Source organism: Dipteris shenzhenensis, chromosome 3 (genome assembly GCF_047967505.1).
Source record: "Dipteris shenzhenensis isolate YYH24624 ecotype China chromosome 3, Dip_SZ_1.0, whole genome shotgun sequence".
In the NCBI taxonomy this organism is placed as follows: domain Eukaryota; kingdom Viridiplantae; phylum Streptophyta; class Polypodiopsida; order Gleicheniales; family Dipteridaceae; genus Dipteris; species Dipteris shenzhenensis.
The window spans coordinates 32,477,250-32,503,706 of record NC_141598.1 but is presented as its reverse complement, the minus strand read 5'-3'; the positions used below and the strand labels follow the sequence as shown (position 1 = coordinate 32,503,706).

The following is a 26,457-nucleotide window of genomic DNA, read 5'->3' as shown; positions in this document are numbered from 1 at the left end:
AGGAGTGATTCTTTGCTAGGTGCAGAGGAGGAAACATAGATGGACATACTCAAGCATGTAAAGGTTGTCTTTGTTTTGCAAAGTCTTTTATTAATGCTTTGTAATTCCTATTTTAAAGTCATAAAATTGACTGATGTTGCATATTTCATTTCTTTAATTTTATTAGAGCATTATACTTTTACAATAGAGAAACATTTGATTTGTTTAACGAAAAAATCAAAAAGCTTGAAAATTTTGATGTTAAGGTGCATGCCTACATTGTAAAGATCTTGCACTTCTTTAAAGCCATGAGTCATGGCACATTGGGTGAGTGGGTTGTTGCCTCATGCCTCTTGACATGAGGGAACAACCCTTGGGGAGACCTTGCCTACTTTGAAGCTATGAGTTATGGTAGATTGGGTGAGTGTGTTATTCCCTCAAGCCTCTTGAAAAATTCAAATTAAATTCTGCTTGATAAAAACCACTAGTTGCAAACCATGCAACTAGACACCCAAGTCCTTTTGGTTGTTGAGCATTGGTTAAGGATGGTGTAAATTCCACTGATGCCAATAGTTGCAAACCATGCTTCTGGACACTCAAGTCCTTGTGGTTGTGGCGCATTGTGTTAAGCATGGTGTTAATTGCATTGATCTTTCAACTTTGACATAGAGAATGTTATGTCCATGGACTCAGTTTCCACTACCACCAGCAGTGATTAACAGATCAATCATTAGGACATTTCATATTGGCTTAAAATCTAGACACACCTCCATAAATCTACACATATAGATTACACTAAGTTGCTACTTTATAAATCGCTTTATGCATGTAAATGGCATGCAAGTCCCCATATTAAAAAAAACTCTCCATGTACAAACGTGTTGTATTATATGTTTATGAGTCCCCCCCCCCCCCCCCCTCCCAGGACTTTAGATTTGTCCTGACATCAGCATTCGGCACCTGCCTTAGGGACATTTTGTGAAAATTTGCTTATGTTTTAGGCTTCTTGACCTGTATATTGTCAGCTCCAGTATGAGCTTATGACAAGTGCTTATGATGATGGATGTAGATCCATGCACAAAATAGATCACTAGTTTTTCGGACTTGTTCTTCAACAGAGCATAGTACCTGTGGCCCTTAGCTTCTCTCTCCACACCGACGATGCAATCTTCTACAACCTTGTATCATTTGTCGACGCACTACAGTGGGCGGGGGGCAATGTGTAAAGCAGTTGTGACAGGTTGAAATGCGTGATGATCTTGGTGCAGGCGAGGATGGGTATGAAGTTTTAAAGGGAAGCAAGACTGGTTGCTTGATGTAAAAGGGAGGTGCCACAAAGACAAAAAGCTTAAAGGGTAAGGAGGAGAGAAGAAAAAGGAAAGAAAAGAAAAGAGGAAGAGGAGGAGATGAATTATTAGAGAAGTGTTTGGAGCATTTTGATTGTCTTTTTCTTTTTCATTGGCAGCTTCGTTTCTCCATCGATCGTGCTTCACAGGTTCTCCACTCCTCCTTTCATCACTTCTTTTCTTTTGCATTGTTTCCCTTCCTCTCCGATCCGCCCCGCCCTCCTTCCTCTCTGCCTTTCTCACGATGCAGCTTTTCTATGCTTCTAGGGTTTGGAAGATTCCCGCCGCAGCTCCCTCCTTTCTGAAATTTTCTGCTTCAGTTATTCCATCGAGGAACTAGTCTGTCTTATCTCATTCTGGCATCGTTTTCTCTCAGATCCCTCTCGGGACGTTCTTGCAATCCTAGAGTCTTCAATTCTCGATTTGTTGGTACAATCCTTGAAGGGCGAGCTCCGCCAGTTAGCACCGCCGAAGGATGAACGGTGTAAGAGATTCATTTGGACATATGGACTCCCACGTTGGAATCACCGTTCCCCAACAGAGAAAACCTGGATTTCAGCCTATCCAGCCTCAAATGAGGCCTCCTTCGATGCCAATCGGTCCAACAGGAGCTGCGGGAGCCGGTGGTGCAGGTCTTCCATTTCTATCGTTTGATTTGGGCTCTGCTCCAACGTCATATGCTCCACCTACAGGTGTTTTCGGAGGTTCAGGGTTCTTTGAAGACGAGCCTCCTCTTTTAGAGGAGCTGGGGATAAATACATCACTGGTCGTGCGGAAGACACTTTCGATCCTTAATCCTATCAGGATAAATGCGGATCTGCACGAGGATGCTGACCTCTCCGGTCCCTTTGTGTTCTTCATGTTGTTTGGACTTTTCCAACTTCTCGCAGGGAAAGTTCACTTTGGAGTCATTCTAGGATGGATTGCGGTGGCATCACTCTTTTTGTACGCGGTATTCAATATGCTGGAGGGCAGAAACGGCAGCCTAGATCTTTATCGCTGTTTATGCCTGGTTGGATATTGTCTGCTGCCTATGGTAATTTTCTCTGCCTTATCTCTCTTCATACCACGTGGTGGACCTACTATTTTTGTGACCGCAAGTCTTGCTATCATTTGGTGTACGAGGGCATGCACAAGCCTGTTGGTTGTGGTGTCACCTCACTCAGAGGAGCATAGAAGCCTTGTGGCGTATGCGTGTGGGTTGATATACACAGCCTTCTCTCTGCTAGTGCTTTTTTAGTTAATATCTATGTTCAGTGAAGCAGCCTGTACATTACATTCATGGTTATCGATTATTTTGTCATGTGAAGTCTATTTCAAAGAGTAATGAAAGAGTTTATGAATGTGGGGCAGTGTGTTTGCATTATGGTATCAGTATGGGCTTTCATGACATCTTATGTGCACACGCTACACTGCAGCTTGTTTTAGGCAAGCCTGGTTGCGATGTCAGCAGAAAGGTAAACTTGGAAATTTGCTTTAGCTGAACTTGGTATTTCAGCTGAACTTAAGATGTGAAGTATCAGTTATTGCCAGCGATGCGTTCTTGGGCGAGCATTCCCTTCCCCCGTCAGTCTATGCTGGCTTTGTTTGACATTGGATCCTTCAGTTGCCTCTTTTGGCTGAAGTAGTGCTCAGTTTCTAAAAGCTGATAACTATGCTGCCAGTGGAGAGCCTGGTAAGAAACACAGAAAAGGTTTGCATGTTGACACAGCATTCTGAATGATTGTCAAGGGAAAAGAGTAGAGATTTAATTCTCTGTGTTCCAAGTAGTTTGACATAAAGGCGTTGAAGATTTACAGCTCAATATTGATTCTGGTAAGGATTCTTTAAATATCATGCACACGTTCAAGTTCATTACCAAAAGAACTTTCTTTCACTTTTCTTGGAGGGAAGGTGTTAGGATTTGGCACAAATTCTGATAACTTTCCAAACCATAGAGTTTGAATGCTATTATTGCCCCAGATGAAAGTTGTGCATAACTGGAAGCCATTCTATTGCTCAAGGCTTAGTCAACTAAACCTAATCTGACCAAAGATAGCCATAGGGATAGACTTGCATATTTTTCTTCCTAGAAGGACAAATGTTGTGGAATATGTTAATAAGATATGAATAAAGTCTCTAGACAAAGATGAAGCCATTAAGATCAACTTCATTCGTATTTAGGGTGTTTGGAAGAATGTTTATTCTTTAAGGATTGAAACTTCCCCTTGGGATTTTATGAGTATTTCTCTAAACGAGTTTTCATATTTCTCTTCCTAGAAGGACAAATTTTGTGGAATATGTTAATAAGATATGACTAAAGTCTCTAGACAGAGATGAAGCCATTAAGATCATCTTCATTCGTACCTAGGGTGTGTGGAAGAATGTTTATTCTTTAAGGATTGAAACTTCTCCTTGGAATTTTATGAATATATAACATTGATTTCTTTGAATGAGTTTTGTCATTTAAGATGGTGTGAGGAAAACTTGATAAACTATATACATGGGAGGTTTCTTGACAGGACATATGTTAGGCTTTCTAGATTGAGATGTGCCATTTAAGACTCTTGTGTACATCCTTTTGAAAACCACAAACATAAGAAAACGTAGATTTTGTGGATAGAAATTTGATTTCCTCATAGATTATGGACTTTACTTGTATTGATACGGACACAACTTGGGGGTAAGGTTATCTTGTGTTTATCTATGGGCAACTTTAGTATTCTCGAGACAAGTTTTATAATTGATTGTGATAGATTTTAGGAATTAATTTGTTGTTAAATCTCAAATACTTGTTCGTAATCTTGAAGTATCATAGTTGATGCAAATTTTGATTATTGTTGTAGGTGGTATATTTCTCTAGTTTGTTTTGCCATTTTGAGATCTTGAATTAGGAAACATTATAGAAATACGTCCTTCCAAAGCATATTTCATTTGTCACACTTCCTATGTCTTGACTTGTGCATAGGTTTACCTAAAAGAAATTGAGAAATATGGTTATTGAGCTAGCTAGCGAAGTAGTGTGGATTGATGCATATATAAGACTTTGCAAACCCCTTACTCTTGAATAAAATTATTGGCATGGAATTGGATGAAGTTGCCAATTTTTTTAAATTGGGTTGTGAAAAGGATAAGTCATTCTTGATTCATGAAGTTTGCTTAAGGGAATAGAAACCAAGTTATAATTGTTTTCCTTGTGGACATGTGGTGATTGTAGCTATAAATATTGAGGCTATAGTGGATTATCTAGCTAGTCAAATAGGTGAAGGTTAGGACCCATACAAATGGGTTTTGGTATTCTTGGTTTAAAATCAAGAAGATTTGAAAGGCCACAAGATCAAAAGGGTGAAGTTAGAGTGTGGATGACTTTGAGATCTTTGGTGACAAAAAGTCAAATCAAAATGGATGATGCACATAGAAAGACTACATGTAAGTGAAATAGCAAGATTTGATAGTAACTCTTTTAAATCAAGATTTGAAAGGTCATAAGATCCAAAGGGTGAAGTTAGAGTATGTATTTGACTTTGAGATCTTTGGTGACAAAAAGTCAAATCAAAATGGGTGATGTACATAGAAAGATTACATGTGAGTAAAATATCAATCTTTTTACCTAATAAAACTTTAGTTTTACCATTCTCTAGTAGAGCCATGCAAGATTGATAGGTAGTTTGGTCACAAATAGATACTTAGGTAATTTATGGTGCGATATTCAAGTTGGGAGCTCTAATGAAATTCTCAATAATATGATATGTGATCTAGGTTTTAGGTGGATTTGAAAGCTATGAAAATGAATGCTAGCACTAGTGCAAATCATCTTGGTGCTTGTAACTTGAAATTCGAAGAAATTGTGTCGAGTATTATGTTGAGTAAAATGCTTTAGATTAATTGGCTTGTAGTGCCATCTATGATTTCCCTAGTGTCAAAGGTAACTATCTTAAGGTTATCCAAAATAAGGATGAAAGTAGATTGATGATAATCTGGATGAGTAATAATGCTTACCAAATTAATTCACTTTATATGCTTACAGATTGACTTGTGACATGGTTGGTGACCACTCCAAGTTGAGTAGACATTCAAGATAGAGTAGTGACATAGGTTGTGACCAAAGCTCCAAGTTGACTAGACATTCAAGACAAGCAGTCTCTTTACAGGGAAACTAAGTCTCAAATTATTGGGTAAATATCTAGTAGATCATACTAGTGATTATATCAAAGACGTATGCCTCTCATGATGACAATAAGATTGGGAGAGGTAAATTCCAATGGTGAAGTGTAGCTATAAGCCACAGCTTGATTATGCTTAGACAGGAACTTTAGTCCAATATTTCTTACTCAGAGAATTTAGAAGACATGGAAGTGTAATCTTTTGGATAATTCTTGTACGATACACGTAGGCTCTTGCATATCTATAAAAAGGCTATCAAGAATTCTCAAAGTGGAGCAAGACTTAATTTAATAGTGACATCTTCGGATGTGCATCTTTGAATGTGTGTTCAAGATTGCACATGTGTAGGTGTATCTGTTAAGGCCCATAAACTAGTCTGAGATTCGAAAGTATCATATGGTTGCTCTTTGTTTATGTTTGTCTTGTGAATTAGAATTCTTTAGGACTCATCTATTTCACCTCTTGGGTGTACAAGAAAGAAATACGCTGGTATGTATAATTGGATTGAAATTTTAATGGAACATCTAACATGTTTTTCACATAAGGTTTTGGAAGTTATATGGCATGATATAGGAGATTCTAAGTAGCTAGGGTATTACATCCCTATCTAACCATGTGTTCCCAATAGCTACCCCTAGGGTTAGGGGAGACTCTAGTTAACAAGGGTGTTAGCCTATTGTGGAATAAGGTTAAAGAGGACCATGTAGAAGAGAGGTACAAGGGTGACATTCAAGCTATATTTAGCCATGGCATTCACTAAATTGGAACGAGGACTTGGGTGATTAATTAGAACCTACATTGTGGGCCTTGGCCCTAGACATGGTAGGCTGGTAGGCTAGTCATGCCTCCCTAGCAGACGTGGGATGTCCATGATATAGGCTACCGTCAGGTGAATGGACTTTGCCACCTCAATTGTAGATCTTGGCCATATGATTATTGCAAGTTGGCAAGGTAGTCCGATGCCTTCCTTGTGGAGGGATACCCATGGTATGGGACATACATGTCTATTGCACTAGGGTTATGCCATGGGCTTTGCCTGGGATCTCTATGTCCTCAGGGGTGAAATGCAATGAGTCTATGGTTGGGTGGTGAGTCCTAGATGGTAGTCTATGAATTTTAATCTGTATTCTTTGGGTTTATGAAGACGATCATGGTCTGCCAGTGGGTTCCAGATGGTAATCTATGAAGTTTAATCCCTATTTTTTGATTCAATGAAGACGATCATGGTTACTTGACTTAGAGAGGAAGTCATCTCATTAGTGGTGCATCTTCTATCATCCATGTTATTGGCCAAAATCAACATTTTTTGCTTCCATGGATACTAAAGCCATAGTTGGTTTCTTTTTGCTTTGCATGGCAAGGTTGCAAAGTGAAGATTGAATACTCAGTATCAGTATATCCTAACAGTTGGGATATGACAATATGTCATATTTTCAACCATAATCCATGTGATTTTCAGAGCAATAGCCACTAGTGGATCTTTCATCATCCACTTTATCTATCCAATCAGGCTTGGTATGTTTGTAAAGGTTGAGATTTGATGATTTGCCATATTATAGACCATAATTCCATGTGCATTTGAGAGACGAGGAATATTTTGGTTGCTTCTTCTTGGTATTTTGCATCAAATGGTTGAAAACACCAACTAAGTAACAAATATTCGGTAGAGTGATTGAGTTGTCTATTGAAGAAGCTCTACCATAAGCTAACAACTTTATGGTGACTTCCAAGGGAGTTGGCAAGGGTTTGCTATCATGCACTTCAAGACTTTTTGAGTGTGCTTTCCCTGTGTCCGCGACATAATGTCCTTTCTATTTCTTCGTATTTCCAGGTGGGGAATATGGTGGAGGTCACCCATGCCTTCCATATGAAACTCGGATGTGAGTTGTTGCTCAATTTCAAAAGTGAGATGGCCATTTGACCTTGTGATGATTGAATCATCAACAAAAAGCATACCAAGAAGTGTGTCCTCTGTTGGCTTCTTTGATGTAAGGTTATGAGATGGAACCAGATTGCTAGAAAGCCATAGTGAGAGTGATTAAGAAGCGGGTGGTACTTCTTTTGATCCATATGTATGAATATACAAATTGTACTTTGTTAACCTTTGATAATGTACTCTTTTACTTGTGTTATTGTAGATCTCTTCATCCAAATAATCAAAAAACATTTTTCACATACATGTAGTGGATAAGCCACTAATGAAAATGGGATGCAAGGGAAATAGTAAAGTTTGACCATCATGGTCATCTTTGCAACTTTGGAATTGTACAAATGTTTCTTTATAAAGTTTGACCATCATGGTCATCCTAGATGGCTTAGCACATGTGAAAACTTTTTCTACTCTAATGTTTTTCAAAATTAATTTGGACCTTTTTTTCGTCATGTAGATAGTTGTTGCACACTACCTTTCACTATAAAAAGGAAAAATGTTCAAAATTTCATGATCTATGCAATGGTAGGTTTAAAGTCTTAATTTGTATAGGTATAAAGGAGATAAATTGGGAATTTCAAGATGTATATGAGAGTTACAACTTCTCCCTAATTCATATTATGGTAGGAAGGAGTCCAGTAGGGACCATATTTCCTTAAAAGTACTTAGCTTTGGAGAATTGGGAATATTTTGAAAATCCCTCCCTTGCCTTCCCGTATTTGATAAAGTATTATAGATTATTCTATGATCTTTTTCCTACTCATCCAAGGAATATGGTATACAGTGTTTACATGAGAGCTTCTCAATACTTCAAATATGGGATTGCTAAAGCTAAGGGAAGCTCTTTTAAATCGATTGAATTACCATAATCCTCAAAAGAGAGTATGGTAGGGAGGGATTTATAGGAGTTTCTAAGGTGTTGACTATTTGTTCATATATAGTTGATGTTCTCTAAAATGAGGGTTATAATGATAATAAGTATATGGTTCCATAAATAATAACTTAAGAAAGAATTGTATATTCCTTTGAGAAATATACTAGCATGGTCGGTGTAAAAAATTATCACTCGAACTTTTTTGCTCATAGGTTTCTGCTCGAAAATTGTGCTCATCTTGAACTATCGGTGAAGGTAGAACTGCAATATATATAATCCGATATGAATTACAAGGCTTGTGGCAAATGATGCCGGGAATAACCAAGAGGCTTTACAAGGTTGAAATGTTGTGCACAAGGCTGTGAAATAGCCAAATAAGCTTTACAATGATGGCATGTGTGTGTGAAATCAAATCATGTGCTATCTACCCATTGATCAATTGGCAATGCCTCTGAACACTCTAAAGTTTGCTCAATGAACATCAGGTTTCAGGTACTGTGATGATGTGAAATCGTATGTGAGCGTAGGGACTAACTCCAAGTAGGAACTAGTCGGGAATTTTGAGCATGGATTAGATTGGCAACTTAGGGAAATTCAAAGTGTCCCCTCTATGGCGATCTAGTCTACTTTGATCTAGATCTATACCAATCGTCGATCGATGAAAGAACAACAAATAATTTCTTTTCTTTGGTTCTTTTTATGTGCTGGGTTAGACACATCAATGTAGAGGCTGATGTGCATGTAGGAAGTGGATTTGTAAGCGAGGCTCAAAAGTGAGTGATATTGTGCCAAAATGTGTGCATGATGTGACGAGCGCATAGAGCACAAACACCCTAAAATTCCTCCTCGATCAAGAGATACGACTTGATCTACATGGAGGGGCAAAAAAGAGTGAAATTCGTAGTGATGATGTGGCAATCAGGTGCACATGCAGTGGGCTGTGTGTGCTTGCCAGGGGGTAGTAGTACTTGTTAGGGGGTCAAGGTGCCATGTGGCACTGATGAGGTGGTAGTTGATTGGTCTGATGATGTGGGACTATTGACTAGGATGTTGATGTGGTAGTGCTGTGACTAGACCTGCCTATGTGCTAGGTGATGATGTGTCACTGATGAGATGCGTGGTAGATGATGTGGCAATGTGGATAAGCCTACGTGGTAGATAGGATCAGATGCCACATGGAATCTTTGTGACGAAACCCTGGGATGTGACCCTATCCTACCACGTGTCACTGTTGTGACCTTGGGTGAGGGGATAAGGTTCCAATGACAGAATCATGAAGATTCTGATAGAGTCTTTGGGATTCCATTGCCTTCTCTATCACCTTCTCCTTCGTCATCGTGGAGTATGAGACGAGTGGTCGATGGAGGAGCTAAACCATGCATTGGAGAGGCATTTGTAGAAGGTTATGAGCCTACATCGTTTGGAATCGAGAAACTATGTAGGAGTAGTTGACGTCATCCGTGAGTCTTGGGTAGTCGTTGAGCATTGCGGGTTGTTTACAGTAGAGTCAAGGAGAGTTTGGGTACCTGTTTGAGCTTGGCATTGTGTCAGGTTAGAGGCTCTATGGAGCAAGCGACCGTTAGTGCTACTGGAGTCGGGCGGTTGGAGCAGAGGAAGAAGGATGTAGAAGACCGTTTAGTTGTTGCACACATGGTTTGGAGTGATAGCGGTCCATCAATGGCTAGGAGCCTTAGAGTCGTGTACCTGGTTGTTTGTTGAGCCTTGCAAATGGAGTCCGTTGGAGGAGTTGGTTGTTTGGCCAGTAGCTGATTGGAGGCGCATTGCGTGCAACGCGTTGTGCAGCCCGTGAGGTCGTTGAGGTGTTTGTTGGAGCTTATGGCTCTTGGAGGCACTATTTGTAGGAGTAGTTTGTTGTAGAGTTGATGGCTGATGGCACTCTGGACTTGGATGCAGAGGCCTAGCTTGTCTGTTGCTGGTTGTAGATGCACCTGGTGCAAAGAACTTGGCCCAATTGGAGTTACGCTTTATGTCGCTGTGGTTGTTGATTGGAGAAGGCTTTTTGGTGATGGCACTGGCTACCCGTGGAGCTCGTTGGTGTTCGGGAGCTACAAAGTCGGTTAGTTGCAAAGAGAAACTAGTCTGGAGCCTTAGCCGCTCAAAGGCTGCAACCGTATCTGACCTCCAAGAGGTTGAAGCTCCCTCAGGCAACGGAGTTGACTATGGATGGAGAGCGTTTGAGGCGACGGCTTTGCATGGAGTCTTTGTGTCAGAGGAGCTATGGCGTCTGCTTGCAAGAGGTTGTTGCAGGGAGCTATGGCTCTGCTGGTCAAAGCTATCCTCCAAATGAACTCTCTCACAAGAAAATGAAGCTATCTCTCTCAGAATGAAAACAGATTTATATCTCTCTCTTAATGAAATCACTCTTTCTCTCAAATCGAAAGTGAAATTTCTCACAAAATCTCTCAAGAATGAAGATGTATGGACGAAAAATTTGTTCAAACGAACATAAATTTTCTCTCAAAGGAATGGATGAATCTCAATCACTCTCTCATGAAAGAATGAACAGAAATCTCACAATCACTCTCTCACGCTCTCACACAGGGATCACCATGTCTCAGTGGAAGACAGGGATGCTCTGATACCATGACAAAATATGAAGAGGGGAGAGGAGAAGAGTGGATATGAGGAGAGAGGGCACAGTTAGAGAGCACACCACAAATGACTAACTGTACACTAGATTTAGTTGAAAATGTAGAATATATACAAACCCATTTAGGGTTAGGGTTAGGGAATCTAACCCTTTCCTTTATAGCACTCTATTGGGTTAGTGCTATGCACATATGATCACATGATGGTGAGCATGAACTCTCAATAGAGAGGAACTATGAAGTTTTGGCAAGCTCAAGCAGCAATCGAGCAATCGAATTATGCTCAGTATTTTTCTAAAGGGCAGTCTTTAGGACTATGCTAGACAACTCAAATAAAGTAAGGGGTGGCAAATACTTGAAACATCTAAGACTACCAGAGTTGGATTGCACATGATGGGCACTTGCCTCAATACAATCTTTTTTCAACATGAGAAGGAGATGAGGAAGCTACAGAGGGAAGCCACCCATGCAACTTTGATGGTGCAATAGTATAAGATCCTAGGGAGTATGTAGAGGCCAAGGTAGAGCTAGTATAAGCCATGATAGAGGAGGTAGAAGCAAAGTTTGTGGCACTAGAGGAAAGTAAGTTTGTTGAGGCCCAAGAATGAGAACAAAAAAATGGCTGACAAGGAATGGTAGAGAAGAGAAGAAATAGAGATATAGCCTTAATCATTACTTGCACTTTGCATTATGTGGCTAGATAGTGGGTGCTCCTCAAGCTCTCATTCACGACAAGTAAGAGCATGTGGATTATGAGATGTTGGTATAAGATTTCTATGAGGAGGAGTGTTATCTAACAAATACCAAGCACAAGATGCTGCAAGCAGAGCTTGACAGGCTCAAGCAAGCACATGCCAATCTATAAGCCAAAAATGTAGCAGTTACTCATCAACTCTGAGCGACCTAGGTGATGAAGTGGGGAATGAGCGAGAGAGAGAGAGAGAGAGAGAGAGAGAGAGAGAGAGAGAGAGAGAGAGAGAGAGAGAGAGAGAGGAGTGCACATGATACAACGACTTGTACACTATGTTGTATTAAACATGAACACGAGTATATACATGAGCACCCCTTAGGATTAGGGTTAGGGTTTTCCCATAATGCCCTATCTAGATAGTGCAATTTACACTATCCTTACCATGCCCACTTAAATTGTACTGGGTAAGTAGAGGGTGCATGTACAAGACCTTTTTATGGATTTCATTTGGTGCATATGATAGCATCCAAAACTAAAACAAAACTGAAAAGGAATCATAGTAGTATGTGCATGTGTGAGCATAGTGTGACTACCTTAGCGGAAGCATGTAAAATGAGTACAACTTATGATCATGTACATAACATGCATTTTCCCCTCAAGTTGTGAGTCATTCTTTGCCTTTGGGAATAAAACTCAAAAGATCAACCAAAGGAAAGAGAAAGGAAGAGTGCAGAACATAAAGTTCACCTGGAATAAAGCCTGGTTGATTGAAAGATGATTGTGTCGAGAACTGTGTCTATGTCTATGTGCTAAACATGTCATGAGTCATTGTGGCTATGCAATTGCTCTGAAGAAGAGGCATCCAGATGTGAAGCTAGTCCATATAGTTATGAAGAAAGAATCCGAGAGGTTGTGACATACAAGAGTGTCACCAACCCAAAAGTACTAACATCAATGGCAGAGGTATGCTGCAGTAGAACTATAATCTTTGCCATATGATGTAGGATCATAGAAGACTACACAGTCGATGTGGACTCACTGATCCACATGCTAAAAATTTGGGGCTGCAAGTGCAGGTATAATACACTGCTCTATTGACAAAGAGGCCCATAAAGCTGACAAGGTACAACAACTTGTCAAACCTGTATGCTCAACTATCATAAGTTGAAGATGCACTGATGTGTGCATGGCTAAACATCCCCATTGGCATGGGATGCAACATCTATTAACGACTCAAGGTGGAGTTGATGTCTAAAGGCCTAGAAGCTTGAACTATTCACTGAAAAAACATAAGATGAACTTGAGGCATACGTGCTTCTGAATGTGCTGATGTATGGGTCAATTTGTAGTACTGGATCCAACCACTAATCTATATCAAGTATGGATTGTATACGACAACCATAAGTGCATGATGAAACACTGAGCCTCCCTAGTTTGCGCTATGCTTGAACCTGATGATGTCCACCGCATTGGGGTAGGACTACATTGATGCATAAATATCCTCATGCTGAGGAATGATCTATTGATCGGGGTTGGTGATAACCAGATCCAAGAGTGGTGCGATGCGGCATGGCTGAGCTGATGTTGGAATGTCCTAAAGACTGATGTGGTGATTCAAAATGCTCATGGAAACTTTTTCCAAGGAATGCTCCATATCAGAGGTGAAGGCATAAGTGTGACTGATGCTAGAATGGAATGACCTGAGGAGTTGGATGCACTATGGAATGTATTACCTGATGAAAAATTGCATGTTCATAACTAAACTCCTACTGTCTATTTTGCATCATTTGGCATGACAGTTAATGGAGTCAGATACATGCATGAAGATGATGGTTGTGCATCATAAGAATCAAACTGTGCTGATGTAGATGAGACTCCCTAGTGCTTAGGGCTTACTATCAAATGTACCTCATGCTAAGGGCTTATCGACAAATGTGCATGATAACAAACAACGGGTTGATCCATTCTAACATGTGGTAAACCTGCATCCAATCTCTCAAGACCAATGAGGCTCAAGTTTGAATCATAAACTGGTACTTACCCTATGAAAATAATGGTCAAATAAGGTTCTTTTTCCACTCATGAATGGTGTATCATCAACTATGTGACGTGCATAACTCCGTGCTAGAGGCAGTTTGGTGCTCTATGCTAGAGGCTTACCCATGTACCGAGATGAGAGTGTCTACCCATGAGAATACTATAGGAGCTACCACTAGGGGGCTTACGCTCGAGATGCCACTAGGGGCTTATGTTTAATGGTCAAAACCAAGTCATATGAGAACATGTGTATGCCAAAGATCAAGCCTATAACATAATCATGATGACAACTATGTGTCGGGAGTAGCAAAGAGGCTGTACAAGGCTGATGTATGTGTGTAGTAACCAATGCCAAAAAATAGTCAACAATGTGTGACTTTACATGGGTGGCATATGTGTGCAAAATGTGTGAAACAATCCTAAATTTGAGGAAGATCACTGTGCCAAGTGTTACATTGTGTGAGAACTGCCAAACACTAAGAGAATGGGCTGTCTCTGGTGTGTGAATGTGTATACCAATGATAGAATCAAATGGGACTGATGCCGCTAGAAACTAATTGGGTAATGTGGCAATGGCTTACTTGGCTTGGTGGAGTTGAATCTCCTTTATGGCTATGCTAGTCTACAGGTAGATTACATGTTGAAGCATCAAATGCAGCAAATAATATTTATTTGGATTCATTTTATGTGTTGGGTACACTGCAATGGATCAAGAGGTGGTTATGATGATGAGTATTTAATGATGTTGACCTATGCAAAAGTTAGAGTGTAGATCTGAGGTGCTCATCATGTAGAGCATGATATTGTGGTCATTTTTAATTTTTGGATCACTATGAAATTCCACCTGGATCAAAAGTTATGGCTCCCAGAAGGATGGCCAAACTTTGATCCCAAGAGGGTGATAAAAAATGATGATGTGGATGGAGGGTGATGTGGTAGTGTGACATGGCATTGGTGGTCACATGCTACTTACAAAGTTGTGCCTATGCGGCACTATATAATGAGGTGGCATTGTTGACTGTGCAAGCTGAGGTGGTATGCTGACTGGGACGCCATGACATGTCAAGATGACTGAGCACTGTGGATAATGTGGCAGATGAGCTGTACAATGACTTGGCTACCTACATGGTAGTCTACATGGTAAAGAAGGTGGTGATGTGGTAGCATGATGAGATCGACTACCTACGTGGCAGACAGCATGCCACATGCCACTAACCCATTGGCAACATCCTTTCTTTCTCTTCAGAAGCTATTGATCTAACATAAGTTGTTTCTCATTTATTGGTTTATTTTATTTATGTAGAATAAAGTACCACATGGAGCAATTGAGTTTGTCATGGGATGCAAGAGAACTAGACAAGGCTATGAGATAGAGAAGTTCTTATACCCAGTCAAGGTATGAGGAGGAGGTTAAAGGCCATGGAAACTGATGATACTGTTAGATATCAATGCTCCACTCTCATGTAACTACGCGGGAACCAGCTAACTCTACCTGTAAGCCCCCCATATGAGGAGAAGGCATTTGAGTAGCTCAGTTATTCGGTAGGTCCTGGTTTACACCAGATGGGGGCCATGTGTGGCCTGATGGCTGGACGGAGTTGGCACATTGCCAACTAGGCTACATGCAAGTGCAGGAAGGCATCCCATGACTGACCGCACTGAGGGTAGACAGAACATTTCTCGGGGCAGTCCACTCTCGGGTTGCAGGGCCCGTTTGGAGCCTCAGATGATCTCGGATGACTCTGGACCGAACGGAGGCCGTAGGTTAGTTGCTCTATTTTGCGCACCGGTTCTATCGTATGGTCGGTGGCCTACCGACCCCCAATCGACCGTTTTGGGCAGACCGGGTCGGTCACCCAATTAAGCCTAACCAACTACGACTGGTGGCTATATAAGAGCAAGCCCGTGAAGCCCATTTCATCACTGGCTACAACAACCATGATTCCTTAGCATCTAGCCTCCGTCCTCTACTATTTCCAGCTTGCCATCGAAGCTTCTTTCACAGGAGCGTACGGTTGGGAGGCAGCACCATCTATTGTATCAATTCTATAGTAATCAAATTTTTGATTCTCCATACTATCTGTTTTTCTCTCTTGCGTACGAGATCCTATTATCTGTTGAGCACAGGCGTTGATTATTTTCTTATAGATACAATATCCAAACAATAATGGAATATACCACTTTTGCAACAAATGTAGAAAGAACAACGACTCTCTTCTATCATCAATCTATCTAAGTTTCCACCTTAGCTGTGATCACTCGACCTTTACTTCTTGAAGTTCTATAAAGTTAGGGTTGGGACCTTTGCCACAGATCCATCTTTTCAGAATTGCTGGTCTAAGATCATTTGATCATCCTTGGACATTGCTACCAAGGAAAGTGAGGAAATCTTGTTTTTGCACATTAGGGGAGAATTGGGGTCTCAAAAGGTCCTCATAAGGAATGGATTAGGGAATGCTTAGTGGGCTAATGCAAGGGGCTTGGAGGGTCCCAAAGAGGCCTAACCAGCCCAACCTAGGTGGGTTAAGCCCACATTTGAGCCCACCTCTCCCCCCATCAATGAGGGGAGGGGGCCACTTTTTGAAATTTGAATTTCAAATTTCGAATCTCCCTCCCTCCCTCTCTCTCTCTCTCTCTCTCCCTCCCTCCCTCTCCCTCCCTCCCCCCCTCCCTCCCTCCCTCCTCCTCCTCCCTCTCCCTCTCCCTCTCCCTCCCTCCCCCTCCCTCCTCCTTTCCCCTCCTCTGTCTTGCTCCTCCTCCTCCCTCCTCCCTCTCCCCTCCTCCTCCTCCTTCTGGCTTCTCCTCCTTTTGGCTCCTCCTCCCTCCTTCCTCTCCCCTCCTTCTCTAGCTACCCAGGATCCCTCTCCTCTACTTTTCCCTCATGCAGAATCTCTCCCCTCCTCCTCCCTCCTATAGCATCTCTCCCCTCCTCCCCCCTTCTACAGCAGCTCCTTCCCTCCCTTCTACACCTGTCGCCCTACTCTTCTCCTCCTCTTCCTCTTGCCCTCATCTGCTTCTCCTCCTCCCTCTTCTTTGCTACTCTCTCCCTCTCACTACTCCATCTTTACCGACTCTCCCCTACATTTTAGCCTGCATCACTCACCTCTCTTTGAGTACTCATGGCACCATTCAAGGACATATCCAACAAGTACCATGTGAACCTAAAACTAGAGGTAGAATATGCAAGCACACGCTCTTTGGGATATAGTGGAACTCCTCAAAGTGTGCTCCGCAGTCTTCGATTGCAAGATTGCAAGGGAAGAAGCATCTTGACCTTTGGGTGGATGGAAACTTGTATCCTTTAGACCCTGCCACCAAAAAGAGTCCTCCTTTTCATATAGTGCATGATGTTGTTCAATTTGTTGGCAAGGGACATGCTGGATTGCTTGATTATTGCAATCGATTGAACCATTCTCAGACATTGGCTATGCAAGCAAGCAAGGTGCAGAGAGCCCAAGCAGAAGAACTTGCACGTTTGGGAAATATTACTATTGTGGCAATGCATAATAGTATGCATGATCTCTAATTGCAAAACAAAGAACTCAGTGACAAAGCACATGCACTCGACTTGGAGCGACATGAATTGGAAGAATCAATCCAAAAGCTTGCTGAAAGCAAACAAGATTCGGAAAGGTCTATCTATGGCCAAGTTCAACATGCTATGGAGAAGGAACGAGAGAAGCTGATAGAACGAGTACAAAAATTAAAGGGAACACCTTTGGTACTGAAGGAGAGGAAAAGACAATTGCAATCTATGGATGCATTGTCAACCAATAGTGGTGCCCAAACTAGAGAATATAGGCTACAAGGTTAGTTCCCCAAATTTTTGATGAAATTTCTTACCCCAAAATATTTGTGGTATTGCATTCTTTCCACTAAGACTCATTTGTGGTGTTTCATGGAGGATGTGATGGGAAAAATGGAAATGGATGATAGTGCTCCTTCATATGTTCTAAGAAGTTTAATAAAACCAAGTGATGTCATGGAAGTGTTGAAGGACCCTAGACAAAATGGGCTACATAAACAAGTTGCTAGAGAGGTAATGAAAGATTTCAAGGGCCTCGTCCAAGCAAAGGAGGTGCTTGGAGCTTATGATGCTACTGGTGTAAGTCGTGAAGCTTACAACTCTGTTTTTAAAAATTTTCAAGTTTGGTATGGAGGAAAAGTATAAGATATCTACAATGGCATTGCCAACACCATAGTCTATAAGGCTTGCACATCAAGAAACAAACTAATGTGCTAGAGAAAAGCTTGGAGGATACCATTGTGTAAGTGGCACAATGACTTGGAAGAGTAAAAAGAAATCTGGCATTCAAACATTTGAGATGAATGCTTTCAATAATGTTTACGTGGATGTAGAGAATTCGCAGAGAGCCATGGTCAAATTCTATGGGAGGAGAGAAGAAGGTAAGAGAAATTCCCTCTTCACATTCAACTTTATTTGTTTTGATTTCTATATCCTTACTAAATTTCTCTTTCATTGTATAGATGGCAAGCTAGTATTTGTTATAAAAATGGATGAAGCTCAGTTGGTAAAAGAGCACAAGCTAGAGAGGGTGAGCATTTGTATTATGAACAATGCCTTGCTTTTTGCTCAAGGGGATGAGGAAGTTGAGCAGGGTTTCTCAGTGCAATTTGAGAAGGACATATGGTGGCTTGTAGCCTTTGAGACCCCAAAGGAGTGCCATGAGACATTGAAGTGGGATTTGAAGAGAACCGACATCTCGTTGATTATCCAAAGACAAGAGGCAGGGCAAACAATTATTGTGGATGGGCATGGAATGTTTCAAGTTGAATGGCAACTAGCTGGTGATTTGAAGACCCTCAAGTGCTTGTATGGTTGTGATACAGGTGCAGATGCAAAATGGACATGCTTGTATTGCACCCACTCTCAGAAGATGCAAAAGGAAAGCCTACAGTGGGAAAATGGCATCCTTTCTTGCAACCAAAGTGCAGCCCCTGATCGTCATAAAAAGGATCCTAAGTGGGGCCCCATTCTAGCAATTCCATTGGAGCAGGTACACGTGTGTACTTTGCATGCTAAACTGCGTATACTAGGTAAGTTACTCTAACTCCATCTAGTTTATGCTTGGAATTTGTGGCCACAACAAGTATTTGCACAATGCATTGCAAAAGCTGAAGAACTACTCTCACTAATGGGACTTCACAGAGGCAATGTGAAGCTTAAGTAGGATAAGAAACAATTAAGAAAGACACAAAATCTTCCTGCTAAGGTGTCCATGGGTGGAGGAAAGGCAAGGAGGTTCTTGTCCAATGACAATGTTGATAAATAAAAACATACATTGGCTCAAAGCACCCTGGGTTGGGAGTACTGGAAAGATTTCTGTGGGTGCACCACAAATAAAGCTTCACATCCACAAATCGCTACTTTGAGAGCAAAACTGTTGACAAAGCTTGATGCATTTATAAATTTGCTTAGACAAGGTCAAATAGATGAGCTTTATTATGAGAGATTCAAGACAACATTGGGGGAATTCATATCATTGATGGTAGAAGCATGGGGCGAGTCATGTATGATTCATTAGAAGAGGTTCTTGCTTTAACACTGGCCCAAATCAAAGATGCAGAGACATCAATCTACTCCGACCTACCTGATGTTGTAGAAGAAGCCTCCACATCTCACTCCAGATAGCAGGAGGCCTTTGGATCCATCCTCATTAACAAAGAGGAAGGGATTGAGCATGATGGCTCCATAGTGGTAAGAAACTATGATCTTTGAATTTCTTCTCTCTTAGTATACTTTTGCTTTAATGGAATTCTAATTTAATGTTGGACTGTTGTAGGAGGCATTTGAGGTCGACCTATTCTCATCTTGACAATGCCTTGCTCATAGTAGCTTTGGCCGAGATCACTCACTGGCACATTACCTTGGCCAAGCAAAAGGGCACTTTGTGCTTATCCACAAAAAGTTTTCTCCACATGGCATTGATGACCTCCTTAAGTGCAAGGCCTTGTCAAGAGTGATTGGTCATGCTGACATCAATCACAATGCTGACAAGGTCATTTTGGTGAACCGCATGGTTGCCCTCAATGCCTTTGGAACCAATTTTCAAGGTATGGCATTGACGGTAGTAGCCATGTCCCTGGCTGGCAACGGCAATAGCGCTGATTCTCTATCGACTAGGTTTAGAGCTAGGAGTGTATTTGGGAATTCAAAGCCCAATGTTCTCAGTGTTTTAGAGAAGAGAGAAAGGCCTTGAAGCCTTATTGTATAGAAATTTTATTTTATATGAATACAGCTATACTTTTTATACAATGCCCCATTTTGTGTTCTTTTACAAAATTTATTTTGTACTGTCATTGTATTTTGTGACTTTAATTGTTGTTGACATTAATAGTTTCATTCACTATTCTATTCAAAAGCATGTAATCAGATAAATATTTGTGCTATAATGGTCATTTCTGAGCAATCCAGTAAGAATCTCACCACGCAGCAGAAGGAAAATGTGTTCGGCATCGCGCGGGGAGCTTAAAAATGGTAAAACCCACTGTGGCATGTATGGGGCCTGTTTGAAGAACCATTTTTGGGCTCCCCACGTGATACCGAACACATTTGCCTTTTGTTGCATGGTGAAAAAACATCATTTGACCACTCAAATTCACATTGAACTTGCATAAACTGATGGAAAGCATCACGTAACATGTATAATAACATGGGAACAGTAATAGAACATAGAGATATCTTTTATTCATTGGCCTCAAAGGGCAAAGATTTACAAAATGATTCAGGTTACACCAAATGAACCCAAACAACATCTAGGGCCTAAGGGAGGGATGCTCCACGCCAAGACCCCACGGAGGAGGGAGGGGCAGTTGATCAGGATTGACTGGACTATTTTGCCCCTCTTGGGAGACCTCTCTACTTCCACAGTTAAATGTGTGGAAGGACTGAGAGGACCCATAATCGTGCTTAGATCCTTCATCATGCTGGGATTCCTCATGGTGCTGAGATCCCTGGGATCCCCCATGAGAGTTCGATGGTGGGGATTCATGTTGCTTGGACTCCTAATGATGAGAACCACCTTCAGATCCCTGGTGATCATTGCCCTCTTGGCCACTAGGGCTTGCAGTGTGTTCAGAGGCCATGGCATTCTGAGGAGGACAACTGGTAGCATCTAAAAGGCATCTAGTGGGTCTAGCATTTTGTTTAACTCATGCCATAGAAATGAGGGATTTTAGGGTTTTGAAGTGCTTTATATAATATTTTTTAAAGCAATTTAGTGTTTTTCTTTTAAATTAGGGTTCTTTGAGTGCACCTCCTCCTCCCCCAGTGTTTTGTTGCCAGTTTGGTAATACTTAATCTTCACCACCCTCCCTCCCAACCCACTCACCCCTCCACCCTGCCATGTCGCACATGCAATTCTACAATTTCCAAACAAATTTGTGAATTTTGGAATCTATAATTGACTCAAAATAGTGTTAACTTTATTCATCAAACATTTTATATTTGGGGCTCTCTTAGGACCCAATGCCTCCGCTGTTTGGCTCTACACGCTGCAACCAAAGCGCAACCCCTTGGCTCCCTGTTGAGGACTTCCAAGCAGCACATCTCCTTATCTTCTTGACATGTTGAACTGCTTTTGTGAGACTTGAGACCTCTACCTTATCGCGCTTGAGAGTCCTGGCCTCTAGACATCTATAAAACTAATCAAACATTTCGTGTAGTGCATTGCTGTGCACGATACCACCCCCATGCCTTGTATTCTTAAAGTATGTTGTCTTTGCTCTGTAGTGTGATTTCTCCATTCCTTGAGTATTCCAAATGGACGGAGGGCCCCATTGCTCCACAAACCATGGTGCATGTGCATAAAGAATATGCTGTAAAGAAAAACATTGTATTACAAACATAAACTGACTCAAGTTTTAAGCACAAAATTTCAACCTAAGGAGGATTACCATGTTGGACACAAAAACCTAGGTTGTTGCATAGTCGTGTCCACCCCATTACCACATAGGATACCAAGAGCTTCATCCTCCTAGAGACCAAACATAACCTCTATGTCATGAAGAAAGAGGTATTGTTCTCCATCAACAAGAAGGGGAGCAAGAAACCATATCATTGTTGCAGGGTCAACAGAGGTGGTGCTCGAGGTGAATGGAATTTGCAAAGTAGAATGGGATTTAGGAGGTCACTGGAGCACTTCTAGGGCCAATACAGCTTCCCACTCCTCATCTTCTTCATCTATGGGCTCTTCATTGTAGATGTTGGGCTCATCTATAGAAATAAGAGGATCGGAAAGGGCACGGGCAGGGTCAGGGTGTGAGGTCGAGACCTCCTCTTCCATTTGTCCCTCCTGGAGAAGAAAAATAAAGGTCATTTCCCAGGATAGGAACCTATTTCCCATGTTTTCGATGACTCCACATGCTAGGAGGTCATCAGTGTCCACCTCCCTAAACCCTAGGGGTGTGAGCTGGGCTCGAAAGCGATCTAAACACTTCAGGAACCTGGGTTCTTGATTGAACAAGTACTTCAAATAATCAATTGAGACCCATATTTTTGTAGACTCATCAAGTTGATATGCAAAACTCACGATGTAGTCTTACATGTACTTGATGAGGTCTTCAAAATCGTTTCGGGCTCCCAAGTAGGTGCCTAGGACATCTATGCTCTTATCAAAGACTGGAAATAACTCCTCCTCTCTATCAATTAATGGAGTACAGGAGATGAAATCGTGGAAGGCAGACCTAGTAGAATCCATGGTAGTTTGGTAGCTAGGAGAACTATGGCTATGATAGTGAAACTTTGAAACTAAAGTAACTTTATAATCTATATGTACCCAAATGTTCTAAATGTAAAAATTAAAAAGATTTATAAATTTTTTGGGAAATACTTGACATTGACATGAAACAAAACCATTCAAAACATTAAAATTAATTGCACCACTATTAATTGGAAAATATCAAAATTCACAATTGTTCCACCCCAGATTTTCTAGACAATCCTCAATATTGCAGGAGGGATAAAAGTGGCACTATGCACGAGCTTCTTTGTGCGATTTCCTACCTTTTCACCATTTAAGGTAAAGTGAAAGGACTCAGACATGCCATCCTCCATGACCAATAGGTGTTCCCGCATGTCCCTGAGAGTCCATTGTGATGTGACAGTCACATTCTTGATATCTCCTAAATGAGAACCAATACATAAACTTAGCCCTATATTATCATCATCGTTAGAGTCAAGGGGGAGCCAATTGCCACCTGTTTTCTTCCAGCGCCTATACTGGAAAGCAAAATATAACATTTGGCTGGAGATGTGGTACTTGGCAACCACATTGTCCTTACATACATGGCATTGAAACAGATCACCCTTTTGTTCACCTGACCTGCTTTCCCAATTCACCCCAAGCAATTCCTCAAGGGCATTCTCATGTAGGCACTTGCACGACCACATGGTTTTTGTTCTGTGCATCTGGATATTATGAAAACAAGAAGCAAAAATGAGCAGAGCCATAAACCAAGACAACCTTACCCATTTAGAGCCAAATGTAATCTTCATGGCCATGCCCACATCCTTTGCAATCTTTTCCTTGTATGATTGCATTGTTCTTGTGTCCACCATGCTGCAATCCATGTCTTCAAGTTGTGGTGTTGCAATGCATTGAAGATGGTCATAGCCTGATGCTGTCCTTGGAGTAATGTACTTGGCATTATAATAATAGATATTTCTCTATTTCAAAGCAGAGGACTTCTCTCCAACATGCACTTGCCTTCCTAAATCCTCATGAATGGCAGTAAACTTACGTAAGAAGCACTTGACTGTTTCTTAATCCTCAAAGTCTGAAGGCAATACATTTGCTATGCACAAGTGCTATTTCAAAATACAATTTCAAACTAACTCATTAGTACACAGGTTCTATTTCAAAATACAATTTCAAGCTAACTCATTACACTTCAAAATCTTACACAAAGTGTAGACTTACAATGCGATAGTATTGTCGATTGATTGCTTGATAGAGGAAGGGTTATGTCCTTCCCCATGTAGATGTATTGCACCTTTGCAAGCAATCCTTTCTTCCCAAGCTTGAACTTCATGATGCAGCCCTTCCATTCATGCAAAAGATCACCTCTTTTGCTCTTGGGAAGCTTATGTGGACCCTTGGCAGATCCTCTCATCTTTAAGAACTCAAGGCATGGTGGTGGCATCACTCGCACCAATGCATTGCATGAGATGTTCGACTGAATTTTTAGATGTTTACTAGGAAGGACTTTGAAGTTTGAAAATGCAAAGGCATCAAAACTTGCAAAAGTAGTTCAAATTATATCAAAGAATAGAGGGCATAGTGCTTGGAAAGCATCCATAGGGAGTTGAGGAGTCACACATTGGTTGCAAGCTAGAGTAAGAGAAGGGAGCAGATGGGTCCAACCACAAATAGAAGCTATGGTGTAATTGTACACAAATATCAAATAAATATATTGCTTATTTGGACCACAATTTCTGTACTCACATGACATTGGGGAAAGTGGGGACATGGTTGAAGGAGGGGGGAGAGAAGGGAGGGGCATGGGGTGGGGCAAGGGGAGCGGTGGAGTGGTAGCAAGGGTTGGGGGAGGGGGGGATGCAGGGTATGGGGGAGGGCAACAGATGTGGGCGAGGCAAGTAGGGGGAGGGCAATGGGGGGGGAGGGGGATGAGGGCGGGTGGTGGGTTGGAGGGGTTAGGGTGGGGGCATGATGAAACTCTAAATGTAATTAAAAGGGATGTCAAAACATGATGGGCCCATATAAAACGTTAAAAAAAACCCTAACCCTCATTATTCAATGGCAAGAGTGAAGAACACTGCTAGACCCGCTGGACGCCGCCTCCACCCTTCCTCCTCTAGCTCCACCACCTCCATGGCATCACCACACACGAACCTATCTTGGTCGGGTGGTGCCTCTCTCAACTCTCATGAGCCCTCCCCCAACTCTTGTGAGGTCTCCCAAGACTCTCGTGAGCCCTCCCCCAACTCTCGTGAGCCCTCCCCCAAGTCCCATGAGCCCACTCCCCAGTCTCATGAGCCTTCTCCTCCTCCCAAGTCCTGTGAACCCACTCCCTAGCCCCAAGAGCATCAGCCTTCTCCCCTCAGCCTTCCCCCCAGCCTTCCCCTCAACCTCAGCCTAACCCTCAACCTTCCCCTCAGCCTTCCCCTAGCCTGACCCTCAACCTTCCCCTCAACCTTCCCCTCAACCTTCCCCTCCCCCTTAGCCTTCCCCTTAGCCTTCCCCTTGGCCTTCCCCTCCCCACGAGATTCCTCTCCCGATTGAATAAAATGTGTTCGATAACCTCTCGGACATAGAGAGGCTTCCTAAGGGCCAACAGACTGCCAGAAGAGCACCATCTTCCCTCTCCCCGTGATATAGCCCATCATAGAGATGATCCCTGTGCCCATGAAGAGGGTAAAGTAGATGCCGAGAAGCCCCATCCCAAAGAAGGACAAAGCTCAAGATGTCCGTGAGAGGAGGATTTAGAGCAGGATCAACACAGACAAGAGCAGCGGAAGAAATTCAAGGTAGACAGGAGGCCGTGGGATTGTGTTCAAGTACTGTAAAGCCTCCACCAAGAGTTAGGAAGCCGTACAGAGCAAAGCTAGGAGCACGGGCCCTAAGGGAGATCAGGCAAATGCAAAAGACCACTGACAACCTGATCCCATGTGCTCCCTTCCAACGTGTGGTATGGGAAATAGGATAGGGATACAAGGACAATGTGTGATTCAATGCTGATCGTGGTCCTCTCTCTCTCTCTCTCTCTCTCTCTCTCTCTCTCTCTCTCTCTTTCACACACACATGATGAACGTAGCTGACATATTCACGAAAGCATTGGGTGCAGAGAAGCTGCGCAAGTTCAGAGACCTGTACGGCAGCACCCTTACCCTATGAATCCTAAATATGCACTCATAGTGAGGGAAGAAATCCTAAAACTCATAGATGCAGGATTCATCTATGAGATCAAGCATATAGACACCCATTGTGATAGTCTTGAAGAAAAATGGAAAAATTAGCGTATGCTGGAAGAAGGTGAATGCTACCACGAGGCATGACACTAGCCCTTGCCATTCATAGAACATGTTCTAGAAAGAGTAGCTAGAAAGGAAGCGTATAGCTTCCTAGATGGATTTTTAGGTTACAACCAAGTGTCAATTACCCCCCAAGATCAACACAAAACCGCCTTTACAACCGAATGGGGTGTATATGTAGCAAGGGTGATGATATTTAGATTAACCAATGCCTTGCTACCTTCCAATCTCGGGGGGGTCACTCATCATATGTAACCATATCACGTGAGTTCAACAGAAGGATATTTTTTATTTCTAAAATTTATAGAAATAAATATACATAAGGGACTATTTAAAATAGTTTTGGAAAAAATTTATAGATTTGTATAGAAAAGGGGTACATTTTATTAATGAAAAAAGTTACAGATAAGGGATTTTAAATATAAACACCATATTATAGAATTTGGGAGAATCCCAATACTTTGGGAATTTTCTTTTCAATCTAGTTTTTGTTATATCTTGAGTATCAAAAATTCAAAATTAGTAGAGTTTGTTCCTTTAGAATCAACTCTTGAAGAGCTTCCAAATATATGTCACACTAGGTGGCTTTGACAAAAGCTCGAAAGGGTTCACCGTGCCCCCATTTTAAGATCTTTCCAAAATGGAACTTGGGACTTTCCCAAATTCTCTAATATGATGTTTATAGGCCTTGAACGCACGTGATATAGAGGGTTTATACATAGTGACCCCCCTGAGCTTCCAATGTATAATGTGATATAATTCAGCAGTGACCAATGTAATATAATAAGTTAGTTAGGGGCACTTTTCCCTCATTTAGAGGTTTTTCCCCCTAACT

At 41.7% G+C, this 26,457-nt stretch overlaps 1 pseudogene across 1 annotated transcript; it reads left to right on the top strand.

Moving 5' to 3' along the window:
* The first annotated feature begins 1,271 nt into the window (after positions 1–1,271).
* On the top strand, positions 1,272–3,062 carry LOC147903673 (uncharacterized; annotated as a pseudogene). The gene is made up of 2 exons (XR_015540772.1): positions 1,272–1,474; positions 1,702–3,062. The product of XR_015540772.1 is annotated as an uncharacterized LOC147903673 (transcript).
* Positions 3,063–26,457: the final 23,395 nt, after the last annotated feature.